Source organism: Papio anubis, chromosome 4, assembly GCF_008728515.1.
Source record: "Papio anubis isolate 15944 chromosome 4, Panubis1.0, whole genome shotgun sequence".
Classification (NCBI taxonomy): domain Eukaryota; kingdom Metazoa; phylum Chordata; class Mammalia; order Primates; family Cercopithecidae; genus Papio; species Papio anubis.
In genome coordinates, this window is record NC_044979.1 from 106,568,096 (window position 1) to 106,587,999 (window position 19,904).

General features: G+C 42.7%; 1 long non-coding RNA gene across 1 annotated transcript; it reads right to left on the reverse strand.

The window, feature by feature from the left end:
* Positions 1-418: 418 nt before the first annotated feature.
* Positions 419-19,455, reverse strand: LOC103882897. Its single transcript, XR_002520969.2, has 7 exons — positions 19,407-19,455; positions 16,911-17,245; positions 14,377-14,587; positions 8,492-8,612; positions 7,131-7,325; positions 5,511-5,660; positions 419-1,520 (listed from the first exon to the last, which is right to left on the reverse strand). It is a non-coding gene; the product is annotated as an uncharacterized LOC103882897 (long non-coding RNA).
* Positions 19,456-19,904: the final 449 nt, after the last annotated feature.

Here is a 19,904-nt window from a genome sequence, read left to right on the forward strand (position 1 = left end):
GGTGAAGTTATCTATCTGGGGCTTGTTGAACGTATCACAACTGGAGTGGGGACTGGGATTGTAGAATCTTGTTAACATTTACACCTTGGAGCAGGGTTTGGGATAATCTATTATCTACCCTCAACCATGAGGTTGATAGAATCTCCCCAGAGCTGGCAGGTGAGACATCTATCTTGATTCCACCCATACCTCCAGAAGTCAAGGAAGGGGCCAGGACTCCCGAATCAGGTTAGAAGCAGGTAATACAGGCAGAACAGTACAGAAAACAAGGGGCTTGAGATGACTTGGCCAGGGTCAAAGCCCAGAACGAAAGCCCGGTTACTAATTTCAAAGCCAGAATCCTTTCTGTTGTTTCTTTCCACATTCCCTCAAATGCCCTTGTTTCCCATATCCTGCTTTCAAGGGACCATTATGGTACTAGTCGTTCACATTTTAATTGAATAAATGTTTTGCAGGAGGATGTACATTTTTTTTTTTAAAGATTGTTTTTGAATAGGACGCACAGGCCAAAATGCAATCCAGATAAAATAACTTTGCTCTAATATATCTACATAATTATTTAATTCCATAATAAAAATCATTCGTGTTATTTGTTTGGCTAAAACACGTCTTCTCTCTTCAACTTCCATATAAGTAGGCAGCAATTCATAGAGCAAGGATGTTGCCATGGGGCAAAGGTCCAGGTGAAATTGGTTTTAGCTTCCACATTCCTCAGACAGGTCTGGATTTGCCTGAGACTTTGAGGCCAACTCAGACATTCCCAGGTGAGTTGCTCCACATTGAAGGGAATGTGAGCTCCCTTTAAGTATATCAAATCTTGTATTCCAGGGCTTCTCCCAGAAAATACAATCCTCCCAGGTCCTGATCTAATTTACCCCAGAGAAAGAAAATATGTCAGCTATCCACAGCTAGAGAAGTCTGAAATTAGGGACTAATCCATCTCAGGGTTTTGTGCTTGGGGTAAGCCCTGGTGCCATGAGCCCTCTGTGCTGCCTGCTGGCTCAGTCTCTAGGCCTGATCCTTCAGCCCCCTGCCAATCTCTCCTGGTCCTTGTCTGATCTGATTCCCACCCAGTACTCTTACACACCAGGCCCCTGCCTCCAGTGAGCTCTTGCCCCTTCCTAAGGAGCTAGAATGACATAGTCCACCATCCCACAGATGGCTGTGGAAATCTCACTGGGGAGGGGCACTAATTTCTCAAACCACATCCCACTGTGCACCTGACTTTGCATGTTACCTGTTGCCTGCATCTCAGGTATGCCCTGCCTGCTGGACCGGGCCTTCAGGGTTATTGGTATCTGCCTGAAATAAATTCTCACTCTCTGTACCCTTTAGACTGAATGCTGGACCAAATATCCTCCTCCATAAGGGCCAATCTCAGTAGCAGGGTTGAGGCTATCTCAACATCATCCATCTTGGTTTTGCAATCATTTCCATCCTCACTGGTCTGCACGGCTAGAGTCCAATTGGCTTTTCAGCTGAGGACATCTGAGTTAGAATGTCCCCAGCTTGAAGTCACTCTAGGATAGAACCAGAATTTTGAATCATTTCAATGCCTCTTCCTGCCTCCTGGAAAAAAATGTAAATGCTCGTGATGCCTGTATTAATGCCCAAAAAATTAGCTGGTGTCTTGGGTATGACCTAGAGTCACTAGCACCTGTTCCACCTACCCAGTTTGCTCTGACCCAAAGTGACTCTGCCTTCAGACCTCATCCCTGGGTCTTCTACTGTAACCAGACTCTTGCAGGCTATTTGCTAGACCATCCATTACCCTGGCATTCACTGCTTTGCTGGAATACACTCAGAAGTGGTTTAGCTCCTCCAGAACCACCACCTTCTCACTGCCCTTTCCAGTGCCTCTGCTCTCCCAGAGTTCAAGCCAACAGACAATGGGATCATCTAACCAGGTGTTTCCTGTAACATGACTCATATGAAGTTGCCTCTCTGCAAACCTAGCAGGTAAAACAACCAGCAAGCACCTTTCTTCAAAAACCCTGTGAGCGTTCCCTCCTGGAGGGGTCAGAAAACCTCATGGCTACAGGTCATGATATAAGAAATCTTAATTTCAGATTCAGAAGCTTTCCTTCCACTCTTTGATTGAGAAATTGCTCAGACTCTAAAACTGACCTACTTAAAGCCTATTGTTTGGTGGGCTGCCTCAAGATGCGCATGTAGAACTGATTCACGCAGGCTTATACAGGCCACGCCAAGAACAAGACAGTAAGGGCATGGCACCCAAGAAGAATGTGCTTGAATTTCAACATGCAGGGAAATAGTTCACTCTCAATCAACAGAAACAGAAACCTTTCATCCTGCATCCTGCCACTGTCAGCTCTGAAACTTAGGTCTTCTAAGTCCATGGGGTCATAGGTCTTAAATTACATGCTATGGATGGAAATAATCAGGTAGTGGCCTTTCCTTTCCATTTTCTTTCATATATGAATTTTTAATGTAAATATAAGGAAATAGTGCTTGTTTTTTTTTGTTTGTTTTGTTTTTGTTTTTGTTTTTTTGAGATGGAGTCTTGCTCTGTCACCCAGGCTGGAGTGCAGTGGCACGATATTGGCTCACTGCAACCTCCGCCTCCTGGTTCAAGTGATTCTCCTGCCTCAGCCTCCCCAGTAGCTGGGATTACAGGCACACACCACCACGCCTGGCTAATTTTTGTATTTTTAGTAGACATGGGGTTTCGCCATGTTGGCCAGACTGGTCTCGAACTCCTGACCTCAGGTGATCCACACGCCTTAGCCTCCCAAAGTGCTGGGATTACAGGCATGGGTCACCGTGCTCAGCCATATTTCTTTTTAATGGTAAAAGAAATTATAAAGTCAGACTATTTTAAGTGGATCCACAGTCTTCATAGGGTTCTAGAAAACTCTTCATTAATGAATTCATTCAATGCTTGTCTATTAATCAGCTACTATTGATCACCTACCATCAGGCACTGTTGTAGACATGGAGATTAAGAAAACTTATAAGGATTTCTGCCCTCACTGTTGACTTATGCCATAAGGCAAATAAGTTTATTTCAATATTGTTAAATTGCTTTGCTTTCTGTTATTATTTACCCACATGATCAGAGCTGGCACCCATATGCAAAGCCCTTTGTTAGGAAACTCACAAACCCACTATTCCTGTAAAGTAGAAAGTTGCTTTTCTTTGTGTTACAGTGCCCTTTGAGGAGTAGCTGAGGCTGGGTTCTAGCGCTTGCATATGTGCTGGTCCCTATATTGACTTTAAGCATATTCCATAGATAAAAGGAAACAACTTCTTGTATCAGGAAATTAATGACATGAGGCTTTTTTATCTGTTCCTAATTGATCACCTTATGTAAAGAATTTCAGGCTGGGTGTAGTGGTTTACGCCTGTAATCCCAGCACTTTGGGAGGCAGAGATGGGAGGATCGCTTGAGCCCAGGAGTTTGAAACCAGTCTAAGCAGCATAGGGAGACCCTGTCTCTACAAAAAATTTAAAAATTAGCCAGGTGTGGGATGGCATGTGCCCATAAGTCCCACCTTCTCATGAGGCTGAGATGGAAGGATGGCTTGAGCCTGGGAGGTCAAGGCTGCAGGGAGCCATAATCACACCACTGCACTCCAGCCTGGGTGTCAGTGAGACCCTGTCTCAAGATAATCCAAAAAAGAATCTTATATTTTATGATGTCACAGACCCCTTTGAGAATCTGATGAAAGCTATGAATCCTCTTTCCAGGCAAAAAAAAAAAAAAAAAAAAAAAAAGCAGCTAATGCAAGTACACTAAAATTTACACATGAATTTAAAAAAATCATAGACCCCTGAAACTAACTTGTTTATTTTCATGGATCTCAGGCCCAAGGACCCCTGGTCTGGAAGCTCTTACTTTTCTCAAGTTTTTACTCTGAATTCCACATATGTGAAAATTCTGTGAAATGAAGTTTTCCTCTTTAATTTTAGCCACTTAGATTGAGATATTGCATGAAAACCTTGGGGACACCTGTTTTTGTACTAGCATCATGATACAAGCTCTTCCTCTTGAGCAAGGTCATTGGAGTGAACATCAGTCCCTGCGCTGGGCTGCTGGCATGAGATGATGTGTGGGAAACCCCAGCCCAGGCCTGGTTTCCTCTCTTCAAGCCAGATACCATGTACTGGCTTTCATTTCTTCTTTCCAGTTTGTGAGAATAAAACCAAAGTTCCCTTGTACATTTACTTTACATGTTTGAATATACACTTTTGTATAAGCTTGTGTTCCTCTTTTTGCCTTTTGCAAAATCTGCTGACTACCACATCTTGGCCATTCAGAGAAGAACAGGTGGATTTCACCTGTGTGGGCTGCCTCCATTTCCCCTGCTGAGGAGCAGTGATTCTAGATAGTAAAGTGGTGACATTAGTTACGAAATTCTTTGTTTATGAAATTCACTTGTTAATGTGGTAGCCTGTATAATCACCCTCCAGAGATGTTTATGTCCTAATCCTAGAATCTGTGAATATAGTACTTTACATAACCAAAGAGATTGTGCAGCTGTTTAGAATGGTACAGATATTGAAATGGGAGATTATCCTGGACTCTCTGGATAGGCCCTATATAATCATAAGGATCTATATAATCATAAGGCAGAAAGCTCAAAGAAAGAGTAGGAGACCTGATCATGAAAACAGGGGTTGGAGCAATGAGAGGAAGTGAGTATGTGCTGGGAATGAAGGCAGCCTCTGAAAGCTGGAAAAGCAAGGAGATGGATTGTCTCCCAGAGCCTCCAAAAGGAGTACAGCTCTGCCCACACCTTGATTTTAGCCTGCAGATCCCATTTTGTGTTTCTAACCTCCAGAACTACAAGATAATAAGTTTGTGTTTCTTGAAGATACTAAGTTTGTTGTAATTTGTTACAGTAGTAATTGGAATCTGATAAAGTTCTTAACCATTCCATTCAAAAAGAACAAAGGGTTAAAGTAGAAGCAAGATCAAATTTCCCAATCTACTTTTGCTCTGTCCTCTGCAATATCTGCAAGGGAGGACAGGCTGGAGTTCATTTAGGTGTAAGTGGTTGTTTCTCTTCACTGACTGGCTCTAGATTGTTACACGTTCCTAGTTCTTGTGCATGCTTTTTATATTCTTCCTGTCTCCTCCCTAACTGTCTTCTTGTAGATAACATGCATGCCTCCCTGCTCCCATTTGCTATCTTTAATCTGCTAAAGGCTAAAAACCAAAGAAATTATAATTGACTTTTAAAAAAAGAGAAAATAGGTTTTGAATGAAAGCTCAAGGGACTCTCCTATTAAGGAACCTCTTGGGGTTTTACTGTGGCATCTATTTTGACCCTCAAGACGCTTTATTTATTTCACCTACATTTCCTTTCTCGTCTGTGTTCAGCATTGTTGGGCATTCTGGGTAAGCATTCCCCATATAAATGGGATTGTCACCGTGTTAATAGATCTAAATCTTACAAGTTTTTTTGCATCAATCAATAATTCAATAATGATAAAGTGCCATGTCATACGTAGGTGAAGAAAGAGGTAATTAGAAGATTACTTACCAGTCGTATTGCTGTGTGCATCTTGATGCATTCTGAACCTCCGTTTCTCCAGTTGTAAATTGGGCTTTATAACATCTGCCCTTTCCTCTGCCTCACTTGATCCTTACAATGGCCAGATGAGATATTACACAAAAGTGCTTTGATTGTTAGCTGCAAAGCATAATAGAATAACACTTTTTACCAAAAAAAAAAAAAAAAAAATCACAGTGAAATTTTTATTTATCTCTACTGTCCTTTGGATATACCAAGAAGTCTTTGGGTTTTTTGGTGGAAATTCCCTCACTCATTCTTTCCTCATCTGATTGTTCAGTTAACACTAGGAGAGCATGTTCCATATGGCAACTACGGCTGGATGAGGGTAACAGACGCCCAGAAGATGGTGTGCTGTGATGAGCAAAACTTGGGAATTATACATATTGAAATCTGAATCCTGCCTTCACACACTTGCAGTTTAACCTCTCTGGTCTTAGTTTCCTTATCTACAAAATGATGCTAATGATACCTGCTAGGTTGGCCAGCCATAAAATATAACATATAAAATATATAATATGATATAAAATATAATATTCGTTAACTATAAAATATATTAAGCTCCAGAGACATACTAGGCTTTCAATATATGCTTAATAGGTATATTTGGGGGCTGTTAGATCAATATATTTTCACTTTTGGTGGTCCCTACACCTTTTTTGTTTTTTTTGAGACGGAGTTTCGCTCTTGTTGCCCAGGCTGGAGTGCAATGGCACGATCTCGGCTCACTGCAACCTCCATCTCCTGGGTTCAAGCAATTCTCCTGCCTCAGCCTCCTGAGTAGCTGGGATTACACATGCGTGCCACCATGCCCAGCTAATTTTTGTATTTTTAGTAGAGACAGAGTTTCATCATATTGGTCAGGCTGGTCTCTAACTCCTGACCTCAGGTGATCTGCCCACCTTGGTCTTCCAAAGTGCTGGGATTACAGGCATGAGCCACCGTGCCTGGCCGGTCCCTACTCTTAATTGTTCTGCAACTTTCATGTTGATTGAAACTGAAGGATTCAGCACATAACTCCTTCCATAGAGGCTTTGCCTTGGGCTCCTAGGTCTGAAGATGCACTGGCCTAGGTAAGGGGAAGGGAATGACCTAAGAGGGTTTCAGGTCAAATAAAATGGGAGAGGGAAGCATGTCCCTTTTGAGGCAGCAAAGTGGAGGGAGAGAAGAGGATCAGAGACAGGTGAACACACAGTCAGAGATATATGACGCCACCTTTCAGCCCCAAACCAAGGCTCCCAGTTGTTAGAAATATTGAGAGGGTAGCCAGGAGCAGAGGGATTTCCCGTTTGGGATCCTAAGAGTGGTGCCTGCAGCAGAGTGAAAAGTGTGGTGTTTGGGACCCAGGGTGGGGTGCCCTGGGCGACAGAGCGAGACTCTATCTCAAAAAAAAAAAAAAAAAAAAAAAACTGTGGAGTTTGGGACCCTGGGAGGGGTGTCTACAGCACAGTAGACAGTGTGGTACAGCAGATGTGGCAGGGAGCCTGGGTTAGCATTCCCAAGACGTATACACAGTCTGTAGAAGAAGCAGAATTTATTGAGGATGTGGCTGATGAGGTTTGCTATTCCAGAGGGAAAGAGATCCCATACCTATAGAGGGAGGGCTGAGTACCCAGGTCGGGGTGGCAGCAAGGACCTGGTTGGGGCCAAAACTGGGGGGAGGGCTACGCCGCTGAGATGGAGCCCAGAGATCAACTGCAAATGCGCCAGCTACAGATTTCAGCTCCAGAGGTCAGCATGGTGTAGGGGCCATCCACGTGTAGTCCTTTCCAGGATGCCAAAGGACTACAGGAATCAAATAAGTAGAGTTAGAGTCCATTCCTCCTCACTTCCCTGAACTCCCCGATTTCCCCACACCCAGAGGTCATCTTGAAAATGAAGGGGTAGGGAGATCTGGAAGATCAAGCAGTGATGCACAAGCAGCCTGGCCACCCCCAAAAGAAGACTCTAACCCACAGAGATATTACTAACTGGTGAGTTTGAAGTGTAACTGCCCTGCACATTATGCACAGGAAGAATGGAAAATTCCTAATAAAGAAGCAACCTCTTATTAACCTGAGCAAGCAAGCTGGCAGCATGTGTACCCCAGTACACGTGGCAACAATGATAAGGATGGAGGGGCCTGGAGTGGTTGTGACCCAGTCCTTGCCTGCCAGTGGGATCTCTTAGGCTCGTGAGTGGCCTCAGGCTGAAGTGCTAAGGGCCATGGCAGAAGCCTGACAGGAGAGGCAGGGAGCACAGAGCCAAGATAGGCTAGCTTAGTTTAGGCAGTAGGGATGGCTTCCCAAGGGGGTTGGTGCAGTTACTGGGGTCGGGGAAGACGCTCACCTTTTATAGGGAGTGAGGCTCTCCTGGGTCATGAAATGGAGCTACAGAAGCCTGGTGTCTTTCTCAGGCTCTTCTGGTTGTAAGTTACAGAAAGCCATGGGAGCCCACTTGAGCAAATGCAGTGGAGGGGCGCTGCGGAGACTCATGGATTCCAAGAACAGAGACTGCAGGACCTAGGGAAGGCACAGGACTGGACCGGGGACACAGTAAAGAGCCCAGGAAGGGTGTCCTTTCTATTTGCCTCTGAGCCTCTACTTCATCTTCCCTTTAGCTTTGGACTGTCTTGCCTCATTTTTGGTTGGGAAGGCCACCAACAGCTCCTGAGCTTACGCGTTGCAGGGCCAAGTTTCTCTCTGACTCGGTTGAAATTTGCCATGAAGGGACTGGTTTGCCTCCTGTACACCCATCAATTCCACCAGAAGCAAGGGAGGACAAGGGAACAAAACTGCTTTCAAAACAACAATGTGGATGGGAGAGAAGCGGGAAGGTATGAATAAGGGGTTTAGGCTCTACCCTAGGCTGCCAGGAAGGATCAGTCACTCTCCCCAGTAAATTAAGCAAAGTCCAGAAGGAAGGGAGAATGATTTGGGGAAGCAGTAGGGGTGGACAGAAGAGGTACCCACCTCCCCTTGGACTTGGAAAAACAGAGTCAGCACTCTCCTGGCCGTGAGTCAGAAAGTGGAGCTGTAGGGGGTGGCTGTAGAATCCAGGGTACATGTTCTTTTCACTCTTTCATTATGTCACCTTAAAGAAATTAAGTAAAACTGCCAGTAAGGAAAAAAGAAAGCTAATGGTGGGGATATTGCTCAAAGGCAGAAAATTAGTTAAACATTACACTGGGATTTCACAACAGGTTGGTGTACTGATTTTCTCACAGTTCCTTAATGAGTCTTGGGAAAAAAAGACATAATTTTAATGTGGTCTTGATTGCTTTATTCTCAGGCCAGCCTGAGAATTTTCTCATGATGTTAATTATTCATTTTTGTAAGAAGCCTGCATAAATAAAAGTATGAGTACCGGCTGTCCAGTGTGGCACTTCAGGAGCTTGGAGGAAGAGGATGGAGAAGGTGAGAGCTAGGGGGAAATTGAGAGGTGGCCAGAAAGAGAGGCTTTGATCATTTACAGAGTCATGAAGTTGCAGACAACTAGCTTTAGGCATTGCATGTAATTTAATGTTCTTCAATGGCCTGTAGCCTAAGACCAGCTGGAACACACCTGTAGTCAACAAAGTTAGGCTGATTAATGGGAAACTGCACGCTGTGGGGAAGTTTGAGGCATCTCAAAAGCGAGGATTAAGGAAAGGGCACCCAATAAAGCTTTGGGGGCTGGAGTTAGTCACAAGATGGTGTTGACAAGATTTCATCAGATTCTGTAAACTGGAGAGTTTCTAGAAAGGTGAGTGGTCTTATCTTTGGGGTTCACAAGTCTGTGTGGAGTTACTGACAGTTCAATTTCTCTATGGTCTTATCTGGGAACAAATGGGCCAGAAAGAGCTGGAGTTTCAAGGTTTGAACTTAGATTGTCTGTGATGCCCATTATGGTGTGGTCGGGAGAAATTGGCCTGCTTTGTAAGTGAGGCTTATGTTTTGAAAATTGTGGTTTCTGTTTTAATTCTCAGTCCCTGTCATCCCTCCGCCAACATGAACCCCACTCTGCCAGTCTACCTTTTTCATTTACTCACTATTGTTCTAGTCCATCGTTATGGTTATTCTACTGACATGTTACATGTAACATAAAGAGCCCTACAGCTGCATAACCTCCTGAGAGACGACTTCTTTAGTTTGCAATGGAGAATTGGAGATGGTGCTCATTCACAGAAATCTAACACTTAGTAAGTCATCTTGTTTGATCACTCCATCCTCACAGGTCTGTGCCTTAACTGTGTGTGTCAAATATTACATATCTTAGATTTAAGAAACAATTTGGCTCAACAAATGACAGTATCAGGGAGCTATTAGGAGTTCTAACAACTATCGTCCTCCTGCTATAGGTCCAGACAAGACTTTAGCATGGCAGGCTGCCTCCTGGGGCTGGGTAGTCAAGAAGGGCTGACAGTGGGTGAGCTAGTCAAGAAGCACAGCAGAATGATGGTAAAATGCCACCTCATACTTACTAGGATGGCCACTATTAAAAAGGAACACACACACAGAAAATAACAGATGTGGGTAAGCATGTGGAGAGATTGGAACCCTTGAGCACTGTTGGTGGGAATGTAAAATGGTGCAGCTATTACAGAAAACAATATGGTGGAACTTCTAAAAATTAAAACAGAATCACCATGTGATCTAGTAATTCCACTCTGGGATATACCAGAACTGAAAGAATTGAAAGCAAGATCTTGAAGAGATATTTATATACCGATGTTCATAGCAGCATTATTTACCTTAGCCAAAAGGTACAAACAAATCAAGTGTTCATTGATGCATGAATGAAAAAGCAAAATGTGGCATATCCATACAATGGAATATAATTCAGCTATAAGAAGGAACAAAATGCTGACATCTGTTATAACATGGCTGGACCTTGATGACATTATGCCAAGTGAAAGCAGCCAGACATAAAAGGCTACATCGTGTATGATTCCACTAACATGAAGTACTTAGAGCATTCAAATTCATAAAGACACAAAGTAGAATGGTTGTTTCCAGGGGCTTGGGGGGAAGGGGGAACAGAGAGTTATTGCTTAATGGTTATACGGAGTTTGGGGAAGATGAAAATGTTTTAGAGATATGTTGGTTATGGTTGCACAACAATGTGAGTGTACTTAATGCCACTAAACTCTACACTTAAAATGGCTAAAATGTTACATTTTCTGTTATGTATATTTCATCATAATTAGAAAAATGTTTTTAAAGCTAAAAAATAGAAAGGTCTAGCAGGGGAAGAACCCACAGGTAGCCCAAACCCAAGTCCTTGGAGGAGGCTAGACACCGTGACTAAGGAAGTCACATTCATACACTAGATAAGGGTCAGGGAATGGGGTCCAACACTGAGGTCAGGAGCTGGTTGGTGTTAGAACAGATGATTCAAGGGATTAGCTAAAGGATTCCTTTTGTTGCTTGACTTTAGTATATTGCAGGGGTGAGTCAGACTCAAAGATGCAAAATCAGAGTAGATAAGGGTTTTCCTTCTTCTTTTTCTCCCTCTCTTCAAGAATATTCAGTGGAGATTTTAAATAGCCTAGAATTCTCCAGTAAAGTGGTTTGGGGAATAGAATTGTAGACTCCATCCTCTAAGCCCATTGAATTCTTCCCCATCATAAGCAGAGCCAGATGCAAGTGAGCACATAACTTCTCATGTTAGTGAGAAGCTATTCATAATAGCTGGGACATATGGCAAAACCAACATTTGTCTCTCTAATGCTAGTGTTGGGAGCTTTCAAAGCTAGAAGGACCAGCTGTGGTATATAGACATCAGAAGGGGTGTGGTTAAGGTAGAGAGCCCCTATAGCAAGTAAAAGTTATAAATCTAGGCAGGCAGTCAGAGTCAGGGGTGTTCCCAGGAGAGCTATTAGATCTCCAGCAAGGAGCCACAGATTATGGGTCCAAAGAAGAGCCCGAGGGAGTGGAGATTTAAAGAAGCCTGACTTTAGGTGCTGGTGTGTTTCATGAGCTGTATCTTTTCTCTCCTGTACCTTTTCTTGGTTCTTTGAAGCCTTTCTGGGTTTAAGGGAATGTCTCCAGTTTGGGGAAATGCTGGGCCCACTTTCTGCACTCATGCTTGGGAGAGGATAAAGACAAGTAACCCAATAAAGAGAGAATGACCTAAGAGATATCTCAAAAGACCAGGGACCAAAAGAGGAGATTCCCCAAAAAATATTCTGTGAAAGCAAAATAGTCAACACTTTGCCTTCCATGGGAAGTTCCACCCTCTGAACGTGTTGCTCATTGGTTTGTTGTCTTCTCAGGGGTGACACAAGGTATGCAGAAACCCTTGAGGTCCCCTGGTGGGCAGAGTGAACCATCAACAACAGGTAGTCAGAGCCCAGCCTTGTGGTCTGGAATTAAGCATCTAGAAGGATAGGGATGACAGGGGGAGGGCAGGAACCAATAGGACCTCACTTCTGGAGTACCTACAAAAACATGGAGAGATGGGAAGCAAACCAAGGACTGGGACACAAGGGAAGACAAGCTAGAAGCCCACTTGCCAGAACCAATTTATCACATTAATATGGATTAGCCAAGAAGCTGACAATGCTGTGTCCTTTTGGAGCAATTAAAGAAATTCCTGATTGACTCTAACTCAGGAGCATCTGAAAATGACCTGGTAAGGACATTATTAAAAACTAAAAAATATCTACTGTAGATTGAATGCCATGCATGGGCTAGGCAGTTTTCATTTACTCTCCCATTTACTCTGGACAGTAAGGAAGGTGTGACTAGTCCCATCTTACAGATGAGGAAAGTGAGGCTCAGAGAAATAAAATTGCTCATTAGCAAACAGTGGAAGCAGAGTGTAAGGGAATTGCATCATGATTGTACATGCTTTCCCTTACGCTCATGGATGTTTATGATCTGAACTTTATTGACTCGAGTTAGGTTTCTTCTCTTCATCAACACCAGCTATCCATGGGAAAAGTTAAAATCCTACATTGCACACGTGCCTTGGGAGCCAAATAAATGTATCCATGTTCTTATTGACAGCTGCCTTTCCCTCCTCTTCTCTGTGAGACTGTGGAGGTGTTTATGAATGCTAGATCTCATGCTCTGCACTGTCAGGTTGACTCTGGATGTCTTTTAATTCTCCTCTCTGGAAGGAAAAAAAGATTTTTTCCTAATAGAGCAACGACTTATCACTTGGAGTCTTTGAGAAGCAAAATGGTGGTCTTCAGATGGATCTACAAATTCCATTCACCCCTGAAAGGACCTGTAAACATAGCTGTCACAAGAGATTAGTCAAAAATGCATTTTTTTCTGACAAAATGAGTGGGAACAATCTTCTGTTAGAATGATATCATACAAAATTGAGTTTAAAAGTCTGATTCTTGTGTCTTAATACTGGATGTGAGAGGCATACACGTTCCTAAATTTATGGAGACAATATTTGACAGAGGTTTACAATAATATTCAAGTAGTGACCTCCACGGGCAGGGAAAGGGGCCTGGAAGTCCCCTCTCTGGAAATAGTCACGAGTGGGCTGGACAATCACTGGATGGAGACTGGGAGAGGTGAGCTGAACCTGGAGTCAACACCTACCTGCACACAACAATCACCTCTGGTAATTTACAAACTGAGACACTCAGAGTAAAGCTCAAGAATCTCTATTTTTTAGCAAGCACCTCAAGTTATATTCATGTTGCTATGCAAGCTCCAGTTCTCTGAGAATCATTGCCCTAGATCACTGTACTCCAAACTTCCCTGAAAATAAAAATCATCAGGCAGCACTTGTTAAACGTTTGCTACACCAGGCCTCTCTCATGGACTTGGTGATGACTCGTGCAGGGTCCATGAATCAGTGGAGTTTGGGAATAACTGAACTAAAAGATTAACAGAATCCTTTATATCACTAAGATTTTGTAGCTTAGATGAAAGCTTCCATTTAATTTTAGCTCTGCTCACATACAGTGAGAGTAAAGACAGATAACTCAAACAACATGGGTGTCATAGTCTGTTTTCCGTTGCTATAGCAGAATACTTCAGACTGGATAATGTATAAAGAGAAGAGATCCATTTGTCTCATTGTTCTGGAGGCTAGGAAGTCCAAAAAGCACAGTGCCGGCAACCAGCGAGGATCTCTGTGTGTTATCCCATGGTGGAAGGGTGAAAGGGCAAGCAAGCACATGATACAGAGAAGAAAAAGGGGCCGAACTCCTGATAACTCACCCACTTCTACAATAATGACATTAGGCATTAATCCATTCACAAGGGAGGAGCCTCATAACCTAATCACCCTTTTTTTTTTTTTTTTTTTGAGACAGTCTTGCTGTCGCCCAGGCTGGAGTGCAGTGGCGAGATGACAGCTCACTGCATCCTCCACCTCCCAGATTCAACGGATTCTCCTGCTTCAGCCTCCTGAGTAGCTGGGATTACACACACGCACCACCACACCTGGCTAATTTTTGTATTTTTAGTAGACACGGGGTTTCATCATATTGGCCAGGCTGGTCTCTAACTCCTGACCTCAGTTGATCTGCCTGCCTTGGTCTCCCAAAGTGCTGGGATTATAGGCGTGAGCCACCACACCTGGCCCCTAATCACCTCTTAAAGGTCCCACCTCTTACTTCTGTCAAAATGGCAATGAAATTTCAACTTGAGTTTTGGAGGGAACACTCAAACCGTAACAATGAGGGATTCTATGAAGCAGGGTAATAATGCTATGCTTCTCCTTTGCATATCCTCAACTCATTTATTTTTCTCTGTAGCACTTCACAAAATCAAAATTTCTACTTAGATTCTATCTTCTCAGCAGCTGCTTTCTTCTTTCTCTCTTCTTATGTAATCTGATGCCAGCACAACTTAGGGGCAGAAAATGCATTGAGAGACATTTGAACACAGAACGTCTGGCTCACCTTGATATGTTTTTCTTTTCTACAGGATCTTCACTTTGTCTTTTGAAACTCCAGATTCTCGGGGAAACTTAGCTTCCTTGGTATCTTGCTGATGGCTTCAAATGGTTATACTTATTCTTGTTTTGTTTTTATACCCAGCTTTTATAGTTATTTTCAGTGGAAGGTCTGTCTGAAACCAACGACTCCATCATGGTCAGAAGTGGAGGTCTGCCTGTTTTGGTTTTTAATTGATTCAATACAGTAGCCTTAGAGATTCATTAAAAATTTAAGATTAAAAAGTAAGATTTTTAAATGTTTTTGTCTTCCTTCACATTTTCAAGATATGATTACATACAGCAAAATGCACAGATCTTAAATGTGCAGTTAGATGAGTTTTGACAGACGTGTATACTCCTGTAAATGTGTCATTTTATTTTTAATTATATTTTATTTATATTACCTAACAACCTACACCAAAATAGCTTTGGCATAATCGTCAAAATTCATAGATCAAGGCACATTTTCATAAACTGAAATTTGACAAGATTTACTTAAGCAACCGTGTGAATTACCATTTAAGTACAGCTCACCTCAGCACACAACCATGCCTGACTCTTAGAAAATGAATGAATATCTTCTGGATTAAACTGTTGACTTTATTTTAAAAATTAAATTGCTCAAGGCTTTGCATTGAATAATAGCTCTAAGTTTGGCAATCTTGTTTGAGTCATTTTTTAAACCAATTTTTATCATAAACATAAATCATTTTATTGTTCAAAGATAGAAAAATGTAGATAGAATTCCCCAAAATTTCCTCACCAGTAAGTTTATTCTAGATATAACCATTATTTACAGTTTGATAGGTACTCTTCCTGACATTTTATGCATACAAAAATTGCTTAAATAAAATACTGTACATGAATTTGTATAAACTGTTTTCTCTTAAAACTTACCAATAACCACTGGTCTCATGTCAACAATTATGTTTCCACACTTCCCTTTTAAATAGCTGCAGAGTTTGTCATATAGAATTTACTTAACAAACACTTTATGTTGGAACTTTGGATTATTTCCATTAATTTACCATTAAAATCCTCCCAGATTCAAGCGATTCTCCTGCCTCAGCCTTCCCGAGTAGCTGGGACAACAGGCATCCACCACCATGCCCGGCTAATTTTTGTTATACATCTCCAAGTTGAAAAATTTTCCCAATTCACCACTTATTTTCTTAGGATAAGTTTATATCAGTGGAACTGCTTAGTCAATGTTATGCAGATTTTCTAAAGACTTTTATTTTTTCATACAGCGATGTTTCTCATGAGAAATTATTTGCCGATTTGTACTTCATAGCTCATAGGAGAGATCTTAATTCCTCCCTTATTTCACTAACACAAGCAGAAAATGTCATGCCCTTGTTTTGATTTGTATTTCTTTTGTTACTATTGAGGTTGAGCCTTTTTTCTTATATTTATTTCCCTCCCATGTCTTATATTTTTCTTTTTTAAATGCCTATTTATAGCTTTCATCCTTTTTGAACGGCTTATGTTTTTCTTATTGATCTGTAGTAGCTTGTTATATGCTAACTGTTGGAATTTCATGTGTGCTACAGATACTGTCCCCAGCTTGTTATTTGCCTCCTGGTTATGTTTGCTGATCCAGTGCAGAACCCCAAGCATGGGGTGCAGAGTAGGAGGATATGAGAGAGCCAAGGCTGGAGAGTTAGGCACAGGCTAGGTCACCTAAGGGCTGGCTGCTCATGCAAAGGAGCAAGGAGGTGCTACTGATGAGGGTAGGACTTTAAAATATCTAGGGGTTGAAGTCTTCAGGTTTTGCTGACTGGATAAGGGATGTGGGATCCAAGAAGGTGATGCAGGCAACACCAACTCTGGCTTTGACCGCGAGGTATAGTAGTGTCTTGAATTATTAATAAATGGTCATCAGGTAGAAGCATGTTTTGGAATGAAAACGATAAGCATTAGAGTTACTGTCTTTGACGTTCCTGTAACAACCAGTATTTAACTGTCAGAGCCTCACAGCTTAGTACAGTTCCTGGCACAGTGGATTGCTTAGTAAAATTGAAATGAATTCATTGTCAGCTTCCATCAAGGAAGATGATGATCTTCTCTTTGGTACCTTTTTGATCTCTGTGCCTAGTACTGGCAGCCTCACAATTAATTTAATTTAATTAATTAATTTTTTTGAGATGGAGTCTCACTCTGTCACCCAGGCCAGAGTGCAGTGGCGTGATCTCGGCTCACTGCAACCTCCGTCTCCCAGATTCAAGCGATTCTCCTGCCTCAGCCTCCTTGAGTAGCTGGGACAACAGGCACCCGCCATCATGCCCGGCTAATTTTTGTATTTTTAGTAGAGACAGGGTTTCGCCACATTGGCCAGGCTGGTCTTGAACTCCTGACCTCAGGTGATCCACCCGCCTTGGCCTCCGAAAGTGCCAGTATTACAGACATGAGCCACTGTGCCCAGCCCACAATTAATTTTAATAATCTCACTTCTGCTTCCTAGGAACCCAAAGACAGTAAAGGTTACAAATGATGTACCTTTTATATCCAGCAGAGGGCCAGGACAGTTCTGGGGTTCATATTTCTTCTCCTCTACTCTGAGGTTTATATAACCCCACTAAGGTAAGTGTTTCTACAGTTCTCATGGATTTCCTGTTAGCATCCAACAAGTTGCTTTTACCGCTTTTCAATCTTCAGCATCTTCTTTGTGGCTGAGGTAAAGAAGCTCACTGTGGACTCTCATTCAGCCTCGGGTGCACTGGGCAACCTCTGGGAAAAGTACTGCTCTGATGAACAGGGGAAAGAACCACTGCTGCCACCCAGGCAGGGTTGGGGAGCTGCAGGCCATCCTGTTTGGTGCTGGTGTTCTACCTCTGGGGGTAAACAAAGGCAAAGAGGTTCTCAGGTTGGGGTGGTGGGTGGATAGAGAGGAGAGTATGAAAGAGAGAGATCTAAAAAGAAAAGCTTGCCAGAAATTCAGGAAAAAAAAAACCTCTTAATTCTGTAGTTCCCAATATTCACAGCTGTTATAAAGCTCACATTTGGGCTAATTCCACAAGTTATTAATCATCCACTGCTCGCTATATTGGACTTGTGGATCACATTAGAGCTCCACAAGCAATTAAAAGTCCTTCCTTGTTTGTGAAATGGCCTAACTATAAATCTCAGGAGGGTCAGCCCAGTTCTCGACTTGAGATACATAGAAGTCATGCTGATCTCCACTCATCCACCCCATGAACAGGTCGAAGGATTTGGCAACACGCTGAACAAGCTTTGTCCTGGGTGCTCGGGAGGAGTTGGAGGTGGGGCAAGGCAGTGCTATGGTCTCTTTCATAAGTAAACCTTTGCACTCTCTAATATTTTATACTGTCTCTTCTCTTTCATTCACACTTAAAATACTATGGGGAATACTTCGTGTCCTGCCATGCCAGACATGGATGATTCCAAGATGAATAAAACACAGTCCTTGCCCTGGGCTTACAATTTAGTGTCATCATTGCTGTACAGATGCAGGCACCAAGTCCTGCATGGTCATGACAAAGGATGCAACTAACTCTGTGTATTGGGCCATAGGAAAAGGCTTTGTAGAGAGAAGGTCTTTGTGACTCAGGTTTTACCAGTACAAGGGATTTCAGCAGGAGAAAAGGCTGGAGGGAGAAGCTATGAAGCAGAGGGACCCACAGTGCCTACAGAGGCATGGAAGATTTCTGAAGACAGTGGCTGCAGCAGAGGTTGTCTGGCAAGAGAGGATGGAGTTGAGGCTGGAAAGCTACAGTGTAGGAAGAGGTTGTTGCCATGTGTGTATATTTTCTGTGGAAGAAAAGGAAAGCACTGCTTCTAGGGTCATAATAGGTTGTATGTAGAGAAAACTCTGGGACACCACGCAGAAGTGGGATGTGGGATAGAAAACTTAGGCTGGAGAACTGATGCTATTAACTGTAAATTCCACTTCATTATCAGCATCAAATATTTATGCATCCTCTGGAGGGAAGGGAGTCCCACAGCCAGTGACGAGTGGAAGATACAGAGGTCAATCAAAAGGCACGGTCCTTGAGTCCCTGTGTTTGCAATTTAAGATGCACACACTGGGATGAAACACAAGAGAATGAACAGCGAGACAGACATAACACTTTTGCTGAACAACTCTTACCTACAAAGCTTTGCTATGCTATTGTATTTTGTTGGCATCTTAGCATGTTGGCTTTCAAATGTTTTTGACCATAACCAAAAGTAAGAAATATATTTTCATGCCATGATCCAGAACCCATACAAAAATTTCAGCGAGTACTATTGAGATACACTCTGGTATTTTATAGGCTATTACATTTTAATTTTTTTAAATTGCTGGTTTCTGACCCTCTAAATTGATTCTGTGACCCACTGTTGGGTTATAACTGGTGGCTTGAAAATTCCTGCCTTCCCATGTCTGGGAGGGGGAAATGTTGGGGGAAATGGGACAGATGGGGGAGTGAAAGAGTGAGTGGGCCTGCAGTGAGGGAAGGGGCCACATGAGCCATTGCCACATCAAATTCCCATCACCAAAGAGGCACTAAATGAACAGGGCCCAGCCTGGGCCACAGTGAGACGCTGCCTCTACCAAAAAAAAAATATAGCTGGGTATGGTGGCACACACCTGTAGTCCCAGCTACTTGGGAAGCTGAAGCAGGAGGATTCCTCAACTCCAGGCTTTTGATGCTGCAGTAAGACATGATGGTGCCAATGCACTCCAACCTGGGCAATGGAGTGAGCCAAGGGTGCTTCACTAAGAAGAAGTTATTTATTTTTCCCCATATTAGGAGACAATTTCCTGATATCTGGTAAAGCTCTAGAGTAGCACTGATAAAACTGTGTTGTGGCTGGGTGCCGTGGCTCACACCTGTAATCCCAGCACTTTGGGAGGCCGAGTGGGCAGATTACAAGATCAGGAGTTCGAGACCAGCCTAGCCAACATGGTGAAACTCTGTCTCTACTAAAACAAAAAACAAAACAAACAAATAAACAAAAACAAAGTTAGCTGAGCATGGTGGCACGCACCTGTAATCCTAGCTACTTGGGAGGCTGAGGCAGGAGAATTACTTGGAATCAGGAGGTGGAGGTTTCAGTGAGCCGAGATCATGCCATTCCACTGTAGCCTGGGCAAAAAGAGCACAACTCCATCAAAAAAGTAAATAAATAAAATCGTGTTGCATGGCAGATTTTGAGATAATAAATATTTATTTAAAAATTTGTTGAGTGGTAAAATAAGTTTGGCAGATGCCAAAATATATATCCCCAATGTGGATGGTCACAGTGCATAAAGAGCTGAAAACATTTGCAGTAATAAAATAATTTTATCCTTTAAGAAAAACAGGATTTAATTTATTTGACTGTAGAGACTTTTCTCTTCTTTTTTCTAATCCCATGTCTTGGAGCACAGGTTGGGAAATGCAGGTGTAGATGGCACCATTGCAGAAGATGGGCTGAGGGTGAGGCTTACTGGCAGAGGGTTAGTGTCCCTGGGGACCTCCCCGCTGTGCAAGGCTTAACCAGGTC